At 37.5% G+C, this 21,661-nt stretch overlaps 1 long non-coding RNA gene across 1 annotated transcript; it reads right to left on the bottom strand.

The window, feature by feature from the left end:
* Nucleotides 1-18,516: 18,516 nt before the first annotated feature.
* On the bottom strand, nt 18,517-19,566 carry LOC143849411 (uncharacterized). Its single transcript, XR_013235665.1, has 3 exons — nt 19,317-19,566; nt 19,147-19,244; nt 18,517-19,054 (listed from the first exon to the last, which is right to left on the bottom strand). It is a non-coding gene; the product is annotated as an uncharacterized LOC143849411 (long non-coding RNA).
* Nucleotides 19,567-21,661: the final 2,095 nt, after the last annotated feature.

Raw genomic sequence — 21,661 nt, 5'->3', positions numbered from 1 at the left:
ATGCTATGCTCACAAATAATGAGATGCTAATGCTCACAAATGATGTAATGCTATGATTCCTTGTTAAAGAAAAATACTTTGAAAGCAAGAAAATTGCTAATGGATATCTTAAGGATATTAAAAATTGATGACATACCAGAATAACTGGTAATAAATAAATAAAATAAATGGCATTAGAAAATATGATTTAGTGGATTGGGCGGAGGTATGTGTAGACACCTCATTTTGACTGAACACTAAATTGATGTGTATGAATAAAAATCCTTCAAATTAATGAATTAGTGTCCCAAAATTGACCCTAGGGTAGGTTAGGATCCCAATAAGGTCCCTGCAAAATTTTGTTGAAATCCACCAAAAAAATACCTAATAGGATTAGCCTAGTAGAATGGTAGTGCCAAAAGAGAGTGTATTATCCTGTAACTCAGTCAGTTTATACACTAGAACAGAAAGGAGGGTGAGTTAGCCAAATCAGAGCAGCACCATAGCTTATGATCTAAGCTATCTGTTAATTAGTATAAATTAATTCTTAATTAAACAAATTCCTCAAGGTCACTCTATTTTTATAAAAGAAAGTTAAGAGGTTTAACTAAAGGGGGGTTGTCCACTAGAATTCTGGGGGTAAAAAAATCAGCATCATGTTATATAAATAGTTTAAAAATGGGGTTTTTCATTTTTGATTTTCATTTGTTTCTCTCTTCAAACCCTAACAAAGAGGGAAGAGATTAGCCAAAACCCTAACTCTTTTTCCTGCCATTTTCATCTTCTCCGGCGAGGCTTCACCTTCCAGCCGGCCACCATTAGCCATTGCCTAATCTTCTTCATCTATTTTCACCGCCACTGCCATCTCTTCATAGTTTAGATCTAAAAATCCTCTTCAACTCCTACAAACCCTAACTTTGATCTTCATTCTTTAGCCATCATTTTCTACCCTAGATCTGACATCTTCTTCCTTCAGATCTAATTCAGTTTCACTCAACCTCATTAGATCTACCAACTCCAGCCATCTTTACCATAGATTTCGACGAATTTTGCAATCTCCGGTGGTTTCTTTTCATCAAATCCGAGGATCCGGAGGTTTGATCCAAGACTCTTACAATCAACCTGTTGATTCGATCCTATTTAGGTAATTTCTCACCTTAAATTCAGAATTAATATTACAAAATGATGGAAATTACTCTGGATTTAGATTTTCTGTTAATATTATACTGAGTTGATTCGTGAAAGAGGAATTAGATGAATATTGTTTTAGATACAGTTGTTTGGTATGGATATTGGTGTTTGCAATGAGACTCAAATGATGTTTTTGTTTAGATAATGAGAATTCATGAATCTATCGTGATGCTGTATATTTGTGGTTAATTTTTTTTCAAATCATGGCAATAATCGGAGATTGAAAATCATAATAATGTTTTAGTATTTTGGAAATCATTCTTAAGACAGTGTTTTAGTCATGATTTCAAGATTCCTAGTTTCAGTTCATTTTTGCTATATCTTTTCTGTTTTGATTACAAGGTAAATGCTCACACTTAGTACCTCATCTTATGAGTTTCATTATATGATTATGGATTTGTTCTTTGACTACTGTTGTACTTATGAAGCTTGCCTTGAATTGCTTGATTTCAATCGCCTTATACATGCTTAAGTTTTTTTTTTTTTTTTTTTTTGCTTCTGTCAATTTACCGAAGTTGGAACTGTTTGGATGTTGGATTTCTGACATAGATAGGTTAGTTATGAGGTGAACTTCAATCTAATTTTACAAAAATAGAAGCAAATTTCAATTGAAGAGCTTAACTTTTATATTAGCCTTAATTCTATGTGGAAAACAATGTTAAATTTCGGATATAATCCCTATCTTGTTCAGACAGTGGATGTTGAATACATGTGCTTCTTTTTTATTTGTAATGGTATCCTCATCATTTATGAGATGAAGAGCAGATGAAGAGCAAAGAGTTTTAAAAGATATTGATTGATTTTATGACTGTGTGTTGCTGACTCATTGAATTCCAAGGTAAGGTTGAAATCATCCTTTATACTCACTTATACATATAGCACCTGCATGGATGAGAATGTTGAAGAATTAGGTAATGAATTGTGTTGGAAATTTAAAAATGATTTGGATAAATCAACTGTGATTTTGTTTTTCATGAGTTTGGACATATTTCTTTGTAATACATGTGAGTTCAAGAGTGTTTGGGCATTTATAATGTGACTGAAACTGTTATTTTGTGTGCATGGGTTTAAACTGTTGAAATGTTTTGAAAACCAAATCAAGTTTTATATTTGAAAATTGATTGAGACTCTCCTCTTGGTGTTCTTGGTAGTAGATAGTTTAGGGGCTATTTCTTTTTAGCATTTAGTAAGGTCAAGTTGCTCAGAACACTTGTAAGGTTACCTTGTGTTGTAATTATAGATATCAGAGTTTTGTCAATATCTTATCTGTCATTATCTTGTGACGAAGGTCTAAATTGGTATACTCATTTCCTGTCCTTGTCTACATGTTGATTCCCTAAGTCATATTAATAGTATAGAGAGGATTAGAGGCTATTGATACTTGCACTATCATGTTTTGATAACAATAGATTATGCAATTATTCATAGTGAAATTTCAATAAGCAAAAGTTATGGTTTAGTGAGCTTAAAGGGTTGCATGAGGTGTCTATCCTAAGCATATGCTGAAATCAATGGGTTTCAAATTCCATCCCTTTGTATGATCCAATATGATTTGAGCTGAGATTCCACCCATAATTAATTGATTTCACATCTTCCTCATCAACCTGTTAATTCATGGAAGCTAACTAATAAATATTAGTTCTTGATCAAATTCTTTAAACCATTATTCCACCCTTTGCTGTACATGATAGAGACTCTTTGATTTTACTTTGTTGCCATTAGTTGTGATATAAGTTGAAAGTGTCATACTTGTTTTGTGGTGGAAGGTTTGGAATGAATGCACAGTAAATATTCCCTTGGACTGTGGATGAATTCATAAATTGTTATTAAATTTAATATGTAACAAGTATTTTAGTTCTACTTCTAGACTATAGGAAGTATCTAAGGGCACACTTAGGTAATTAAATGCCTAAGTTTTGTCCAACTTTGTAGTTGACATTGAGCTTTAGTAAAAGCAGCATCTGATCATGGAGTGTATGTGGTGTAGAGCATGGGGAACTAAATGCTTATTTGGAGTTAAGAGAAGTCTAGTTCTAAGAAACTGATCTATGAATATTTGTTTAATTGTAATTTGACATGAGTAGTTGTTGGATTCGAAATAGTATGTGCACTAGATATGATTAGAAAATTCTTGAATGCATTGAAACCTCTCGTTTCCTCTTCTTTCAACAACTCCCTAATTAGCAGCATAGGCATTAATTGTTGTGATGAGAGCGTGCAATCCTTCTATCTTCAATTAAAGTGCCAAAAGCCCGTTAGTCTTATTCTTGGACTACCCTTTTCCCTTGGTCTTTGTATTTAGAATTCCATCATCCTTGGTCCTGGCATTCTTATACCTATATAGGGATTCTAAAGAGGTCTTATTGTAGCTTAAAATTTATTCGTGTTTAAGAGCTATGATGGAGCTATCTGGAGCCCACCCCTTTGGCAGACTATCTTTGTCTCGTTAGTAAGTCACACCTAGAAGACTTGACCAGTCTTATTAATAGAATGCACCCCTTCTAATTAGAGACTAACTTAGTCCTTCTAGTTACCCTTATTTATCACTTGGAGCCTTTCCTTAGGAGATATGTTCTGTCTCATTAGCACTTCCCTCCATAGAGTTTTGAGTTTAGGAGTTAGTCTATTAGCATAGGAGTCTGCCCTTTAGCCTAGGAGTCAAACCTTTAGCTTAGGAATTTATCCTTTAGATAGGATTCTGCCCTTTAACTTAGTTGTCTCCCCATCTTTTAGAGACTAGGTCAATCTTGTTAGATTCTTCTTGGGATCATCATACAACATTTCAGGGACTCTAGTTCACTTGTTTAGGGATTTCTCCTTAGGCTCTAGGGATTTTGTCTTTAGTGTTGACATTCCGCCAAGCTGTTAATCACGGAGTGTATTCTTATAGGTTCCATTTAGCTGACAGGGTGAAAACACATAAAAAATAAAAACATCAAAAAACCTAAAAGTCACAAAAAAGCTAAAAGACACTAAGAATGTATTTTGGAAAAATGATTTCCGAACTATGTTGGCTTGATCCCTTTCTACAGGGTAGGTAGGTAGCTTAGGTTTACCCAAGTCCAGTCAAAGCTTTTCAATAAACCTTATAAACAAAAATATTTCAATCATTTCAAACAAAAACCTTTTCAAGTTTGTTTTCAAAGGTAATAAGACGGTTTTCGAAAAACTAAAGAAAAAATAGTTTTCAACCAATAACAAGGAAGAAAAGGTTATTGTCGACGGGACTTTGAAGTCAACACTCTTATGAGAGTTGATTTTATTGGACACTGTTGTAGGTAAGGACGATTGCCCTCTCGAGCCTGTAAGCCCATTTACTTCCGCAAACCCTTTTCATCGATTCTTTTACTTGTGTGTTAACATGTTTATACTGGCTTATTTGCTTATACGCTACTGGTTATTACTTATGTAAGCCCAAGGGTTCCCATGCGTTAATCATTCACCTTACCTTCTTGTTTTGATGCTAGCAAACTAAATTGATTAGCTTTTATGGACTAATGTGTTGCCTTGAGATGTTGTGTCATATACAGGAATTTCATGACATAATCACCATTACATAACTCTTCACAACACATGGATTGTAGATAAAGAGACGAAGGAACAAAGAGCTTGCACCTCTATTGGAGTCATCACCATTTGGAGATGATCAAGTCAAGGAGCTCACCAAGAAGATCTCACAAGTTCCCCAACTAGTGTCAAGAAGGAGCTTGGAGTTGAACATGCCATGGTGACTCCTTATGTACCTCGACATGCATTGAAGATTGGAGGATAAGTCACAAGAGCCAAGATAAAGTTTAAGATGCTCATTCAAGCTAAAGAAGTCTAAGAAAGTGCAAAGAGTAAAGACATTCCAAGAAGACTCAAGGTTCTTACTTTTAGAATGTATTTGGAGTCCTCTTGATTTTATGTTTAAATGCACTTTCAAAAAGGTTTTCAAATGGTTTTCACACTTAACTTTTTACGTCTTTGGAAACCATACACACACCCAAAAATATGTTTGAAAACCTAGGACTTTAGTCCAAAACCAAAGCCCAAAGCCCAAGGCCCTTGGATTTTAAAAGTTAAAAATTGAATTTTACTCTGGGCCGGGTGACTGGGCTATGTCGGGCGACTGCGGGATGCTACCTGGAACTCCAGGGCATCTTGAAAATTATCGGGCCGGTCGACAGGGGTAAGCCGGGCGACTACGGATATATTTTCTGAAAATTCAGAAAACATCCAAGTTGGGCTTGGAGGTCGACCGCCATAGTGTTTTTGGGCCGAAAATTAATTTCAAATAGGTAGCCCTCACCGGCTGACCGCTCTAGGGCCGGTTGACCGCGCCGGTGTGAAATTTAAAATTCAAACTGAGAGCCGGATAAGGTCGGGCGACCGCTGTGCCTCGGTCGACCGCCGCAACATGGAAATAGATCTGTTGGGGCTTACACAAGTTAACTTTTTCAACCTTGTATTTTACAGTTTTACCCCCAAATGGTCATATATTCTTGTGGGCTATATATACACTATCCAAACCTTTCTAAACAACCTTTTGGCAAGATTAAATCCTATCTTCCTGAACCTAAACTTTTATATGAAAGGTTAAAACCTCTTTGAACTTGTATTTGTACATTCTATCAAGAGGTACTCCATAGGCTTTACATTTTATCTTCCTTGGAGTGTTTGTGAGCTTTCAAAGTGTAATCAGCCTATCTAAGAGGCAAAGAGAGTTCTTTTATTTTATTTTTTCATTTGTTTGTGAAGGTCTCTGATTCGGCCCATTAAGAAAGGTGAATCATTGTAAGAGGGAGGTGCCCTTGTAAGGCTTCGTGCAGAAAGTGTGTGATCCCTTTGAAGGAGATGTTGGTGTACGGCTTTGAGATTCGCCCATTGAAGAATCTCATTGGTTAGTGGAGAATCCCAAGGAGGAAAACTTGGAAGAGTGGAGTAGGTCAAGTTGCGACCGAACCACTATAAATCTTGTGCCTTGTGGATGCTTTTTCTTCACCCTCTCTTTGCACTTGGTGATTGGTAATCCCTACCCTTTAAATTGCATTTATGATTTATTGAACAAGGGTTAGAGTATATAAGCTTAAAGTAACAAATAAACCCTAGATTTCACTATATTGATTATTTGAACAAGGGTTAGATTAACTAGTGCTTAATTAGTAAATTAATTTTAATAATCCACTTAATTAAGCGCCAAATTTTTATTTAGCCAATTCACCCCCCTCTTGGATTGTCACCTTGTATTTCAACTTATCATATGCTTTGATTACATGCTTAGCTATAGCATTATATGTTTGTTCTTGCTTTGATCCTATGCCTTGGTCACATATTTAGTTATAGTATTGTTTGTTTTTTCTATTGCTTCGATTATATGCTTGTTCACATGCTTAGCTGTAGCACTTACTTGCTTATTCTGCCTTGATTACCTGCTTATTCACAGGTTTATTTGCTTATTAACATGCTTAGCTGTAGCATTTACATGCTCATTATCTCTTGATTATCTGCTTAGCTATAATTCTTCATTATCATCTGTATATCCTATCTGTTAATATCTGCACATATATCTGCTTATCTGCTTAGCTGTAGTATGCATGTGTAAGTTTACTGCTTTCCTAGAAGTGATGAGTTAGGATTAGTGGAGACAAGTGTCAGGGTTATCTGATATTGGATTGGCACTAGTCTTCTCCGCCTCCCCATGAGTGATGTGAGGATATTTGACATATTATGTATATATATGGCCTGTATATTGAGAGGGAGAAATAGCGAACTCTAGCGTTCATTCCAATGTCAGGTGATACTGATATCAAACCTCCATAGGTCATGGATGTTTTTTTCCTTTCTTTTGTGGATGTGATTGCCCATCCCCAGGCCATGCATGCATTAGATAGGTCGTTCTTCTCGGGGATGTAGGTTCCCATTACATGTTTTCGCCCAAAATTCTCCAAATAATAAAAATGGCATAAGAGACAGAGTTCCTCGGGCGAGTGGGGTGCCTAACACCTTCCCCACTCGTAACCAGGCACGGACCCTTTCTTTTCTGGTTATCCGTTGCACAGAGTACATATATGGGTTCCAGGCCTAAATCCTGCAGGGCGACTCTTCTTTTTAGCTTCCTATCAGATCCTTGGATATGTATGGGGACGTTACAGTCAGGTATGACTTGGTGCTGAGTTCTTACTCCGAATCAAGTGGTATCGCATAAGCCATAGACTCATCCGAGGGCACTATTTTTAGAGAACCACTGCAGAGCTCTCCAACTCATGTGGAGATTGAGAGGTCGCGGGGTCTCATCCCGCCGCCCACCTCGAAATCTGGTCCCTCAGTATTAGCCGTCCAGGAATAATGAAATTCCAAGCTAGCCTTGGGTTTTAGCACATTCCCTTGGCGGTAAATGCATACTCTTAGACCATGATATAAAGAGACGAAGTGGCCAATAGGCACGTCGTAAAAAGTCCCTCATGCCCATTACCTGTAGACGAGCGTGGTGGAATGCATTGGGGGTGGAACAACAAGCTAAGGGAGCTTAATTGTCTTGGAGGAGTCGTTTCATGAATTATAAATAATAATAACAAACATAAATTTCTTACTTGTAAAACTTTGTTGCCTTGCTAGAATAACTGTTTCACATTGTTTAGATGCCATAGCATGATCCATGTTAATGCTCATGATTGTTGTTACGTGCTCACCAAATGAATTAAGTTGTATGCTTTAAATTCAAAAGTTGTTTAAGTGTTTTTGTTTATTACCGAATGAATCTACATAGTTCTTTAAACTAACACCAAAAATCCCCCACAGGTTTTGCTACAATTGATGGCATTGACAAATGCTAATGAGGAAATCGAGAATAAAAAGCGATGTGCAAGAGCGAGGAAGAGTAATTGGTGTGGCCATGTGGCCTTGTCGGCTATTCGTCTTATTCTTAGTTTGTTTCTGTTTTTGGTAATTATGTCAAATCCTGTTGTTAGACTTTTTAGTAAGCTTTTAATTGAGTTTTCAAATTTGAAAAAAAAAATTGTTTTCTTTTGTTAACAGTCCAGGTTTAGAGTTCTCTGAAAATCTGGGTCGTTACAGGTCCAGCCCCATGTGTGGGCCCCACACCCACACACGAATCTTATTAAAATAGGAACGATTGATGCTTCCTAATTGAAATGGGAAACAAGTGAGAGAGAATCCTTGTGTGAGTGTGTATGTGACGATGGGATGAAAAACCGAAAAAGAAAACACAAAAATAAAAAAACCCAAAAACGTGGGCTGTTGGGGAGTGTGTTGACGATTTAGCAAAAACGTTAAAAATAGAGAGAGAGAGAGAGAGAGAGAGAGAGAGAGAGAGAGAGAGGAAGAAGAAGAAGAAGAAGAAAACTAGGGTTTTTTCTACGGCACTCTTCTGTGGGTTTTGTACGGAATCAAAACCAAGGATTTTGAGCGTTCTTCTTGAAGATTTTCACCGCACCGTTGGATCCTCTCGTTGCACAGAGACTTCGTGAGGATTTGGGTTTCTTCGACTTGAAGATCGAAGTGGGTATTTTTTAGTGAGAAAGTGTGTTTTGTTGTTCGCACAGAGGTAACCCTTTTATCTCTCTTATTTCTTGTAGTTACTCAAGTTTAGGGTGAAAATTTGAGGAAAAGACATCGTATTAATTATTTTGATTAGTGGATATTTCGTCGCATTCGCCCCGTGGTTTTCACCTCTTCGTTGGACAATTTTCCACGTAAATCTTTTGTGTTCTTTTATGTGATTGCTCTCTTGATTGTTTGGTTCTTTAAATTCACATATTTATTTGCTTTGTAATTAAAGTGGGTTTTCTTCGGCCAAAAACCCAACAAAAATAAGCCGTTTCTTTAGGCCCTATTTGGATTGCAAAAATTTTCTGGTAAAGTTTGAAAAATAAAAACATTTTCCGAAATTTCATACTTTTCCATTGTTTGATTACACACGAGAATAAAGTAACTTGAGCCACCACGGTTCAAGTTTTATTTTGTGGGAGCTTTAATTTATAACGATATCCGTTAATTTTATCATTTCTCTCTAAATTGAGGACAAAAGTAAATTGGGGTTGTGCCTCTATCTCAACTGGTTAAAGCTTTGTTCTGCAACCTTAAGGTTAGAGGTTCAACCCAGCTTACCAACCAAAATATATGAATAAATAAAGAGAATTTCCTAGGAAAATATTGTCTGCAGAAAATATTTTTCCTACAATCCAAACAGGACCTTAGGGAAGTTCGGCATGCAGTGATGTCCAAAGTATCTAGAACACTATTTAGGCCCTGTTCGTTTAAGATTATGACAACCGATTGTCAACTCCAAAAATTGGACTCAAAATTACATTTAAATTTGAGGTAATTTTGAGTCCAATAATCGGTTTGGCCCTCACAATCGGTTGTAATAATCTTAAACAAACATGAATTTGAGTCCAATAATCGGTTTGGCCCTCACAATCGGTTGTAATAATCTTGAACAAACATGGCTTTACTTTCCAAGAGATTACCAATTTCCATCCAGTATAGTTAGTAGACCAAGGGCGTTAGGCCTTATCATGGATCATCTTAAGAAGCACCTCACTATCCGATTCTCTTAATTCCAGACTTCTGTAATTAGTTGCAAAAGGCTATTATTATTTTCGAAAACACTATCAACAATCAATTAAAGAAATGATTAATATAGAGTCTTTCTGGTTGCACAACTCCACTCAGAGTTTAGGTGGAAAGCTATATAGCTTCTGTTTACACCACTTTTTTAAATAAGATAAGTTTGGTCGGGTAAGACCGAATTCACTGGGTACTAATTCGTTGAACTTAGGATAGTTACCCACCAACTGTCATTTCCTTGAAAATAGGGATAATGATTTGTTATTTTCAACGAATTGAAATTTAAAATTCAAAAATTAAGAACCGTTACTACAGGTTTCCTCCCAAAAAAAGTATGGTCATAGGCATTTTCTGTGAGGAAAATTATATAAGGAGATGACTCCATATCCAGAGAAGAGGTTTGAACTATTCAACAAACATGTCTTAATTTATTTTATCTTAGTTTCTAGTTATATTAGTTTGTAGTTTTATCCAAAGATACGAACTCTATAGAATAAATTGACTCATCGTTGCAAGTGAGCATTTCCTTTTAGTTTCTTATTCTATATCAATGCATTGGGTTTGTTTGTGCTCATTGTTATTTGGCAGACTAGACATGGCTACTGTCGGCGTCTATTGGATGAACAGTAAAGAAACCCAAAAGTTCCTCTGAGTCTCTTTTAGAGTATCAGACTCGGACCATGCTCAGTAGGCTAAGCAATGAATGAGTTAATTTCCCCAATCAAGGCGACCATCTTTGGTCGAAAATCAGGAAAACAAAGAAGAAAGAGTTTTTTTTTATTGAAAACCCTTTTAATTTGTTGTTTGATGTTATAAATTGGGATTTGATATGGTAAGAATTTGGTATAATAGGAGTTAGTATGATAATTGTGCTCATTATAGTACACCTGACAATGATCATTTTTTATTTTATTGATTCTACATGTTGATGACATGTTGATTACCCAGAATTACAAGAGGTTAATCTTTAATTCTGAATTGAGTAATAAGTTTGACAGAACCAGATTTTGTTAAAAGGATTTTAACGATATCAAGTGGGCTAGGAAAGTTATAAAGTTGTGGGTGCCATAGCAAATGTGATTCCCACGTACGCAAATGAGTGATGGACCAACAAGGAACCTTCTCATATCAAGAAAGTGGTTTGAGTGAATTCATCACCCGTTAGGCAATTAAAACCGCACCATGCACGTGAGATTACCTTTAGAGGAGGTTTCTTAAGTGATAGATGATGCTATGTACAAATATAAACAGAGGGAGCAACACTGTGGCAATAAGATTAGAAGAAAAACAAGAAAAATTAAACATCTAAATGATGAGTTTTAATATGGTGTGGGATCATATAGTCCAATATTTATTTAAAGGGATAATTACATTTACACCCCCTCTAGTTTCTGACACATCCACTTCCACCCCTATAGTTTAAAACGTGACAAATACACCCATGTAGTTTCAATTTGTTTAAGGTTTGCCCCCTCAGCTGAAGGTTCGTCCATAGATTGAAGGGTTAGGATGATCCGATGGAGCTGATTTTTTGGGCACACCATATCTATGTCAGGACCCATCAAATGAATGCTTTGGATCATCCAAATAATGTGGGCCCCTACCCGAATCCAAACACTACCAAAAAATCATCCAAATAATGTGGGCTCACATTGTTTGGATGATCCAAAGCGTTCATTTAATGGGTCCTGACATAGATAGGGTGTGCCCAAAAAATCAGCACCATCGGATCATCCTAACCCTTCAATCTATGGACGAACCTTCAGCTGAGGGGGACTACCTTAAACAAATTGAAACTACAAGGGTGTATTTGTCACGTTTTAAACTATAGGAGTGGAAGTGGATGTGTCAGAAACTAGAGGGGGTGTAAATGTAATTATCCCTTATTTAAAAGTGCGGTACAGCCCACTCCGTAGGATGATTCAAACCATCCATTTATTGGGCCATAATGTAAATAGGATGTGCCCCAAAAATCATTTCCATGGGATGACCCTAAACCTCCGATCTATAGAGTTTTTACGTAATGTGTGGTACCTCTATAGGATGGAGGGTTAAGATAATTCTATGTAAATGATATTTGGAGCCAAACTTCTTTACGTTGTTACCAAACAAATGGACGGCTTGGATCATCCTATGGTTTGGGATGTACAATGCTTTTTGAAAAATGCTAAACTATATGCCACACACCATATAAAACCTCTATAGATGGCATACACAAAAGTGACAAAAGGCAGTCAGAGAGGGGAAAGTAAATTACAATAATGTAGATAACAAAGAGCCTTAAATAGGCACCCAACCATATAAATATTTGTTCTCTGGGTATGTGTGCTGCAATTCCTCCTTTTATTTCTTATTTTTGTTTAGGGTAATGATACATTCGCCCCTATTTCTTCCCCGAGCCACCCCCTCTGGTGTACAGTAGGAAAGGAGGCATAAATACCAATTCTGCTAGAAAAGAGGGAAAATTCAAGATTTTTTGGAAAAATTATTCCATGAGAATGGAAATCCCTGAAAGGCAGGTGGAGATCTCATTTCACTTACTTTCCTATTCACTCGCCTATTTATTCGATTTATTGTCCTTTAATTTCATTTAGGAATAAAAAGGTGAAAACCTAGATCCATAAATCTTTAAAAATCGATCCTTTTAAAAACTCAGCTGATATCTGCCCGCCCATGTTTCGATAATGGTGCGAAATTCTTTTAAAAATTTACCGTTAAGATAGATTTTTGGGAATTCTAACAGGCTTAGAAAGCTCGCTATATAGGATGGAGTTTTTATACCGTATGAATCCCCTATAGTGCAGTACAAGTGTGACAACCTGTGCGATGCACGGGGCGACAAAAATTAGGCTTCAAAATTATTTTAACATACAATAGAGAAACCAAAAGAAATAAGGAGTGTCGGTTGTCATTTTTTGTTATGGCAATTGGCCAATGGCCCACCCAAATGCACTGTGATCGGGTCTAGTATGGTCAACCCCCAAGAGCTAGATTGGCGTAGTTACAAGAATGAGCCCAGGCAGACCCAATTGAGCCCACAAATGGATGATCTAAACAATGTATCTCCGGCAGTAAAAATATTATGAATGGTCTAGCTCATTCACTAATGGGGGTGAGGGAGAGAGAGAGATGCCCACTTATCCCTGTTTTAGCAGGAATCCATCTCAGCCACATATGAGCACCAGAAGGTCCAAAGAGGGGCGGGGGGGGGGGGGGGCGGAATCGGTTTGGAAAGGAGTCTAAGGAGATCGTTTAGGAAAGAATACTACTTTTGTGGAGGAGGGAGAGAGAATTGGATTAGAAAAGATAGGAAAGAAACGTTAGCTTATACGGTTTCTAGCATTTTTTATGGAGGATGACATGTAGGATCGCATGCTGGATGGGGGGACGGTCCACGTGGGGGTGAATAGTGAAACCCTCATCCTGCTATATTATATGAAGTCCCGTACGATGCACGGGGCGAAGAAAAAATTATGAACTTACGGATTTGTACAAATCAATTTAGAAACATTCTTATTTTTATGGGATTCTTTATTGGGAAACTTTATTGCGTTAAATATTTATTGGAAAACTTTATTGCTTTAAATGCGTATTTTGCAATTTAGATGAAATCAATTTAGAAAAGTTCCTATTTGTTTGGGACTCTTTATTGGAAAACTTTATTGCGTTAAATGTTTATTGGAAAAAGATACTTTATTAAGGTTTCGTGTGATAGAGGAATACGTATAGATATTTTTCTAAAAAGAAATTTTGGAATTCCAAAACTGTAAAACGGTGTGTAACATCCCCTTCAAGCATTTTTAAAATTCGGAATGCAGTGGGGGTGCCACGTGGCATCACCCCAGCTTACCACATTCAGCTTTATATATATAGATAGATAGATATAGATTTCTTCAGAACGTATTGTATAACTTGCAACATAGGACTATCCAAACCGTCCATTTTATGGGCTACAGTGAAAGTACCAAATCGGTTGTGCCAAAAAGGCATTTCAATAAGATGATCCTAGCCCTCCAATCTAGAGAGGAGTTGAATATTATGGTAACCTCAATAGATCAGAGGGTTGTGAGCATCCTATGGGAATAAGGCTCAACCTATTTACATTGGGACCCATCAATGGGACGGTTTGGATCATCGTATAGAGTAAGCGGTGCAATACTTTTTGAAAAATATATAGGACTTTACATTATATAAATAGAAATGATGTCAGCACCGCCATGATTTGATATTCAGGCGATACTAGTTTGTCTTATAGTATTTAAAGGGCTTGTGAGTTGTGACCATGGTTTTAAATTTGGGTTTCGGTCCCAAATTTGGCCTCGGCCAAAACTGAAATTTCGGCCGAAATTCCGAAATTTTGGCTGAAATTTGATAAACTCGAAATGTCGACCGAAAATTTCAAAAATTTAGACCAAAATTTCTGAAAGTTTCATAATTTAAGTAAGAGCCCAAAACTTCAGTTTTCGTTTCAACCAAAATCCGAAATTTGTGACTAAAAATTTCAGATTTTGGCCGAAATTTAAACCCATGCTTGTGAAAGCTTTTTGGGAACTGTAATAACCTTTTGACATCACTTTAAATACTAAAAGAAAACCTCGGACCGCGTGAATATTAAAACATAGGAGTGCTTATATCATTTTTGTCTATAAAAACTTTTAGGAAAAATGATCAGAAAAATGTACTTTCTTGCTAAAATTGTCAGAAAGGGGGGGGAGGTGATTTCTAAATTCTCAAAAAAGGTTGGAGGGAGAAAACTTAGCCATTTTTCGGACCAAAATACCCTTACATACCTCATGAAGTTAACCCATCCAATCATGCCTTTTCATGTTTTCCAAAGGCACCTTTTCACCCTATTTTATGATTACTACCCAACGAAAGCTTCTTCTTCAACCTATTCTCTTCTCAAACAAATGAAAAAGCTTCCATTAAACCACTTCTCACAGTCCCATAAGAACTTTCCACTATTCCATTTTAGCTTATTCAATCACTTCTCTTTTCAAAGCAATAGTATAAAAACCTTGTGACCTTGGCTTAGTTCTCTTCTCAAAGGCTTGTAAAACCCTCAAAGCCATAGTTTAATAACCTCTTCTCTTCTCAAAGCCAAATGTTGTATTTAAAAACGTGGGTTCTTGTGAGTTATCTATGATTCCATTTCGCATAAAATTTAAGGTATTCCCTCCCTCCCCCCCTCTTAACTTTGTTTTTTTGAAAATAGAGGTTTAGAGTGATAAATAGTGGTTGTTATTGTTGAAATAGTAGTTCGGAGTGGTAATTAGTGTTAAAACAGTGATTCTGTACTGTTGAAACAGTGATTCGGAGTGGCAAACAGTGGTTCCGATTAACTAAATAGTGTTTCTTAGTGTTCAAATAGTGGGTCGGAGTGGTATGTAGTGGTTCTTAATATTTAAATAGTGGTTTGGAGTGATAAATATAGGTTCTTCAGTGTTAAAACAGTGGTTTGGAGTGATAAATATTGGTTCTTAGTGTTATAATAGTAGTTGGGGGGCCTAAATAGTGGTTCTTAGTGTGAAATAGTGGTTCTGTAGATTTGAACTACTGGCTAATAGTGTTAAATAGTGATTCTTACTGTTAAATTATTAGTTTCGAGTGTTAAATAGTGGTTCATAGGGATAAATAGTGGTTCTTAGTGATAAATAGTGGTTCATAGGGGTAAATAGTGGTTCTTAGTGATAATTAGTGGTTCTGTAGTTTTAAAACAATGGTTTTATTTAACTAAATAGTGGTTCTTAGTGTTTAAATAGTGGTTCAGAGTGGTATTTAGTAGTTCTTAGTGTTGAAATAGAGGTTCAGAGTGGTATTTAATGGTTCTTAGTGTTTAAATAGTGGTTCTGATTGGTATTTAGTGGTTGTTAGTGTTTAGATAGTGGTTAGGAGTGGTAAATAGTTATTCTTAGTGTTAAATAGTGGTTGGGATTGGTTTTTGGCTTCTAACTATCGGTCTACATATGAGGACGTGCTTCATCCTACGTTAGATAGATCATAATGGCCGGAGCCTTCCCAACCTCTGTCATTGGTACTACCATCACGAGTAAGAAGACAGCCAGGACGACCAAAAAAGGTTCGAATAGAGAGAGGTCTGCAATTTGAAGCACATCACAATTGTAAAACATGTGGTCAACAAGGACATAATAAAAGAACATTTAAAAATTCCGCCCCTAGTAAATCGTGCAGCAAATATGACTCGCATCGAGCCTACCGCACCTACGCAGGACAGGTTTGTGGTTTATACGTGTTGAATTATTAATCACTAGCTAAATTCCATAATACATCCATCCATTACTTAATTGATCGATGTAACCTTCTTTGTAGGTCCGGTGTGTCCTTCGCAGCTCCATTCTTTTGCTAGGTATATCCTGCCAGCTTCCATTCTTTTTATACTTATGGATATTGATGGGGTGTACATATTCAAGCCATGGGTTGGTTTTTTTTGTTGCCCCCTGAATTCCCGGAGCCCAGTGTTTTTTTTTTTTTGTGGTTGGAGGAATAGGAGGTAGTGGGATGGATTGTTAGAACTTAATGTAGAGATGTTGTTTATACTGTGTAATTTTGTGAAGAAAATTTGTTATAAGAGTTTGCTTGTTCATCCAACAAACGCCACAAACATATATAGAAACCAACAAAATACTAAACACCTGATACCAATGAAAGAGTATTTTAAACACCACAGAATAGTTGAAACCAAAATAAGATAAGTACATGCCAACAACTAGAAAGATACTGAAAAAAAACATGCCCATAGACCGAAAAAAGTACTGAAGATGTTCCATCTACTCCTAATCCTCATCATCATCCTCACCAGGCTCGTTATACTGCTGGATAAAATCTTCGAGTCTTGTCTTCACGGCGTCGATAGCTTCGTCTTGTTGTCTCATGTGCCTGACCACTGCATCGTGTTGAGTGGCCATGGTATTACGGAGCGCCGTCATTTGCTGCAAGAAGACCTCCTCAGTCAAACCTAGACGTTCTTGAGGAGGAGGTCGTGGACCGGCTTCATCAATGTCAGTCATCATCTTCCTCAAGGTAGAAACGTCAAACGGAGGGGATGGATCCTTACTTACTTCATCCTTAAAGGGGTATCTTAAAATTTTAAAAAAGTTGAGTAAGTATCATCCCAAAAGGCAATGAGGGGTTCATGCCTTTGGACCGAGTTATGGCTGCAGACATGAAACTAAGGAGTATGTGACCAAGATTAAGTTTTCAACGCACGATGAGACAATAAACGATGAACGCTTCAAAGGGACGCACGGAGTCCAAGCTTCCACCTCTGGGAGTGATGTTGTGGGCGACTATCTTGTGAAGAACACGAGCAGCGGGTTGTAGGTGATGACGTACCACCTTCATTTCGGGTTGATAGTCTTCACACATAGAAGTATATATACTAACCTTATCAACACCATAAGTTTCAAGCTTCTTTTTCGCCCAAAAAAAGATTGGTTCACCACTGTCTCGAATTCCTAGGATTTCACAAAAAAGTTCCCTACCGAGTACAATCAGAGTGGATTTCACATACGATTCTACGGTGAGCTTGTCTTCTGAAAACCTCATATGTGCGTAGAACATACGAACTAGGTTTGGATATATGGTGGTATTCAAATCTATTATGGAGTTCCACCCTTGGGCCTGAAAATAGGAACCAATTTCGTATTTACTTAATTGACAAATGTCTACGTACCAGCCTGATAGGATCTCCTAATTGCCTAGCTCGTGGAAGAGCTTTCGTTCTGCGTCGGAGTGGAAACAACCTAATCCGACTTGGGAGGGCTCGGATAAGGGTTCAGGGTTTGTGCCGCCGTCGCCGCCCTCGCAGGATCGCCCCCTTGTCCTTGATGATGCTCTTCCCCTCGAGGAGCCAAGGCTAGCCGTGGAAGACCCACCTCTGCTTCTTCCCCTTCCCTATGATGCATTTGGACCCATGTTGAAAATTGGAGGGTGTGAGGGTTTTTTGGAGAGTTTGGGTTTGAGGGTATGAGGGTTTTGAGGGTTTGATGGTGTGAGGGCGGTAGGGTTTGAGGGTATGAGTGTTTTGAGGGTTTTAGGATTTGAGGGTATGAGTGTCTTGAGGGTTTGAGGGTTTTACGGGTCTTGAGGGTGTGAGGGCGTTAGGGTTTTGAGGGTTTCAAGGGTTTCGAGGGTGTGAGGGTGTGAGGCATTCCATAGAGAGTTAGGGTGTGAGGGTTTGTTTCGAGGGTTAGGGTGTACGGTTTCGAGAGAGGAAGGGTTTCAACGCTGGTTATATACTTAAAAAAAAAAAATTGACTCGCAAGTTGACCTGGAGGTCAACTTCTTCAGTGCATTATACAACCTGTTGTAAAAAGAAGTAAAGAGGTTGACTTGAGAGTCGACCTCTTCAGTGTATTTTAAAACCTGTTTGCATAAGTAAACAGGTCGACTCTCAAGTCGACCTATTTAGTGCGTTTTAAACCTGACATCATAATAAGTATGTAGGTCGATTTAAAGGTCGACCTCTACATCGCAATTTGCTACATGTTGTAAATAGGAGTAAACAGGTCAACTTGATAGTCAACTTCTTTACTGCATTTTGCAACCTTTTGGCATAAGAAGTTAATAGGCCGACTTGAAGGTCGACTTCTTCGGTTCATTTTAAACCTGACGACATAATAAGTATAAAGGTCAACTTCTCCTGAAAAAAAAAATTTAACCAGTTCAACATGTCCAACTTAATTTCATACGATACAAACGGTCAAAGATGAAAGGGAGACATATATGCAATCAATGGATCCCACAAATAGGTCCCATACATTTAAATTAACGAAGTTTAGAGATCGCCTTTTATTTGGATTGTTTATACATCTTAAATCACCACCTCTAACACCATCCCATCAATGACTACTCCCTATACTCTCCTTTCGTTTACAACCACTATTATCTGATGAACATGGCACGACAGACACGGAATTTGCACACAATGGACATACAAACACCAAAATTGATGAACATGTTTACATTTTTTCCTGCTGAACATGTCAACCACATTACATCAAGGTAAGGGATAAATGATCTGTACTTTAAAAGAACTTCCCACAAGAATTAAGCTAACCAAATACATTACATAACACATTCAAATTTTCCCATCGATAATGGAGTTTTCCAAAGTTGAGTCTACTCTATCTCATCGTCTGATTTTTCTAAGTTGACCCGCCCGTACACCCCCTCTAGAAGCTCAGATAATAGAGTACTTCTCATCGACGAAATATCTTCCTGTGAGAAATCTTGAACAACATCACGACTGAGGCATTCCATTTCCTTGAAAACAAAGAGCCCACAATCATTGCTACAAAACAGAACAAATTCATGAATTAAGTACTGGTGAATAACAAAGACGAGCTCGCGAATAACATCAAGTATAGTGTTGACTAACATCACCTGTTTCTTTGTATGGGCCGAATAAATGGTTCTTCAAATTGAAATGCACCTATACCCACTTCCTTTACGCTTTCAAAAAAATGAATAAGGTATCGAACCTATGGATCATTCATTAGTACGTTATGATTTTTTATGTTCTACTGAATTAAGCTAAGTCGGTAAGCACTTACTAGTGGTTGCGCCATTGGGAAAAACATGCATTCTTCCATAGAGTTGTACAAGACGAAGTATTTCTTAAACATATCGATGACAAGAAGAATCCAGTGATTCGAGACGCACATTGGAATGATGACTCTTCGTATATCTGCAGTTGGGATCACATGTAGATGATGTACGTATTTCGAGACCGAAGCGGACCTGTATAGCCGAGTTCAGATAGAATTTGCTACAGAAATGAAATCAATCGTAAAAAACTTTGTGGAAGTTAAGCTATACAACTAAAGATAAAGAAATCGGCACACTCTTACGTATAGATGGCTAAAAATGCAAACAGACGCTCCTTTCCCTTCTTTCCTCCTAGCCTCGTCACGTAAGTTAAGATAATCAGTATATACATTAATAACCTACAAAACAGTTGATCTAGATTAGAATTCAATTCATAATTAACTACATCAAAAAAAAAAAATGTCAATTGTCATTTACTGGAGAACTTAACCATCCTATAGGATTACAAACTGTAATCAAATTTTCTTTGCACATGTAATAGCCATCGCTTACAATTACTTTGTCGTTGCAAAACAATAGGGTCAACAAGTTTTCGTTGAATAGAAATAGTACAGGTTCCAAAGCCTAAAGTTGTTAGGAACCTTACCAAGATGCAAGTGCATCCAATGCTTTCAGCTTGTCGGATTGCGGAATGTTTAGTTTTTCAAAATGTTCCTCCTCGTTCTCCATGGTACCAAATATGGTGACTGTGTTTGCTTTCCTGGTTTGGATTGCCTTAGACCACACTTGACATTCTTTTCAATGCTCCCAAGTTTTGCCTTACCCCGATTCCCCTCTTTCTGTGCTGTCTTCTCCTTCTTTCGGTCTTTTTTAATTGGGGTATCTTGACTATTAACCATGATAGGTTCATCCATGCCGCGCCCTGCTTGACGGTTTTCACTATCAGGTATGATATGAACCATCTCTAGGACATCCCCTTCTTTCCAGAGAAACTCATTTTCATCATCCATGTCTCTAGCCTTCTTCCTCTTCAGGTTGGCCACTACACGTTTAAGTTGCGAAATCCTAATTTTCATCAACTTAAATTCCGCATGTGTTACATATTTCCCTTCCTCCTCTTTACCTTCCTCATTTCCTTCTTTTTCTTTCTTTCTTTCCTTCTCAAAATCTTCTCTTCCTTTCTCACTTCCCCTCTGCCCACACAAAATGAAAATGTTATAACATAACACAGATAGAAGGACAATAGTTGTTGACAGAATGGAACAAAAATATTAAGTGAATACCGATACAGGCACAGAGCCTAAGTTGCCTTCCTTTGAAAGTGGCACTTCATGGAGCTTTTCCTCTCCCACACCCTTTTTGATCAAAACCTACGGCGTGCGATGGGATATTTATTGAGAAACAACATTAATTCAAATACGTGCACTAAAACTGCAAACTCAATACCCCATATAGCAGAAGACTAACCTCTGAAACCGCCACTCCGTTCTGCTTCTCCTTCCCCTTTCCACCATGATCATGCACGTGACCCTCTTCGTCGGCTAGTAGCTTCTCTTCTACTTCAACCGGCTCTAGCCTCCTCAAAACCTGAATTCCGATGATGATTACGGTTATAAAATATGAATAAGATTGACTAACATAGAAGCAAACTTCTTAGATCTCACCTCTGACTCTCCAAGTGCCCCAGACTGGATGAGCTCATTCAAATATCTATGATCCTTCATCCTTGTATCCATATGATGGGTCCTCCACTTCAGTAAACGTGAAAGTGCATGAGAAAGAGGAGGATCCCAAAGCTTCGTATGCTCAAATAACCATACCTGGAATCGTAATAAACTTCTTTAATGAATATTAATAAATAAAGTACAAGTGTTTTAAAAAATATATGTTAAATTTACCTGTAGTAGGATGGAGCATCCCATAATATGTCCCTTTATGTTCAACGAATATGAATTCAACGACCGTACAATGAACTCATGCACGGGATATTGTAGACACCCCCATTTTGTTACGCTTTAAAAAGTAAAAGATTCGGTAGTATCATCGAGTTTTGAATCCGTATTCAGCATTAGATTAGGCATCCATGCATTTTAGGGTAGATTTCATTTCATTATGAAAGTTTTGAAGTTGATTCGCAATCCTGAAGGTCTCTAGGGGGTTCCTTTGGCCTCTGAAAGATGAAAGTTCAAGTTTCCATGCAAATGAAAAAACCTGCTATTTTTAGAATTTTCAGGGTTTCCTTCATTTTTGCCTATTTTGCACTGCAGGGGTATTTTGGTCATTCCCGATGTGTCTCGTTTGACCCCCGAGTTATATTTGAGAAATCTTGAGTGATTTTACAAATTTTGAA

The sequence above is a fragment of the Tasmannia lanceolata genome, unplaced genomic scaffold (genome assembly GCF_043159265.1).
Source record: "Tasmannia lanceolata isolate RefF3 unplaced genomic scaffold, GAP_Taslan_0.1 ptg000018l, whole genome shotgun sequence".
NCBI classification, from domain to species: Eukaryota; Viridiplantae; Streptophyta; class Magnoliopsida; order Canellales; family Winteraceae; genus Tasmannia; species Tasmannia lanceolata.
This window is presented reverse-complemented; position numbering and strand designations above follow the sequence as displayed.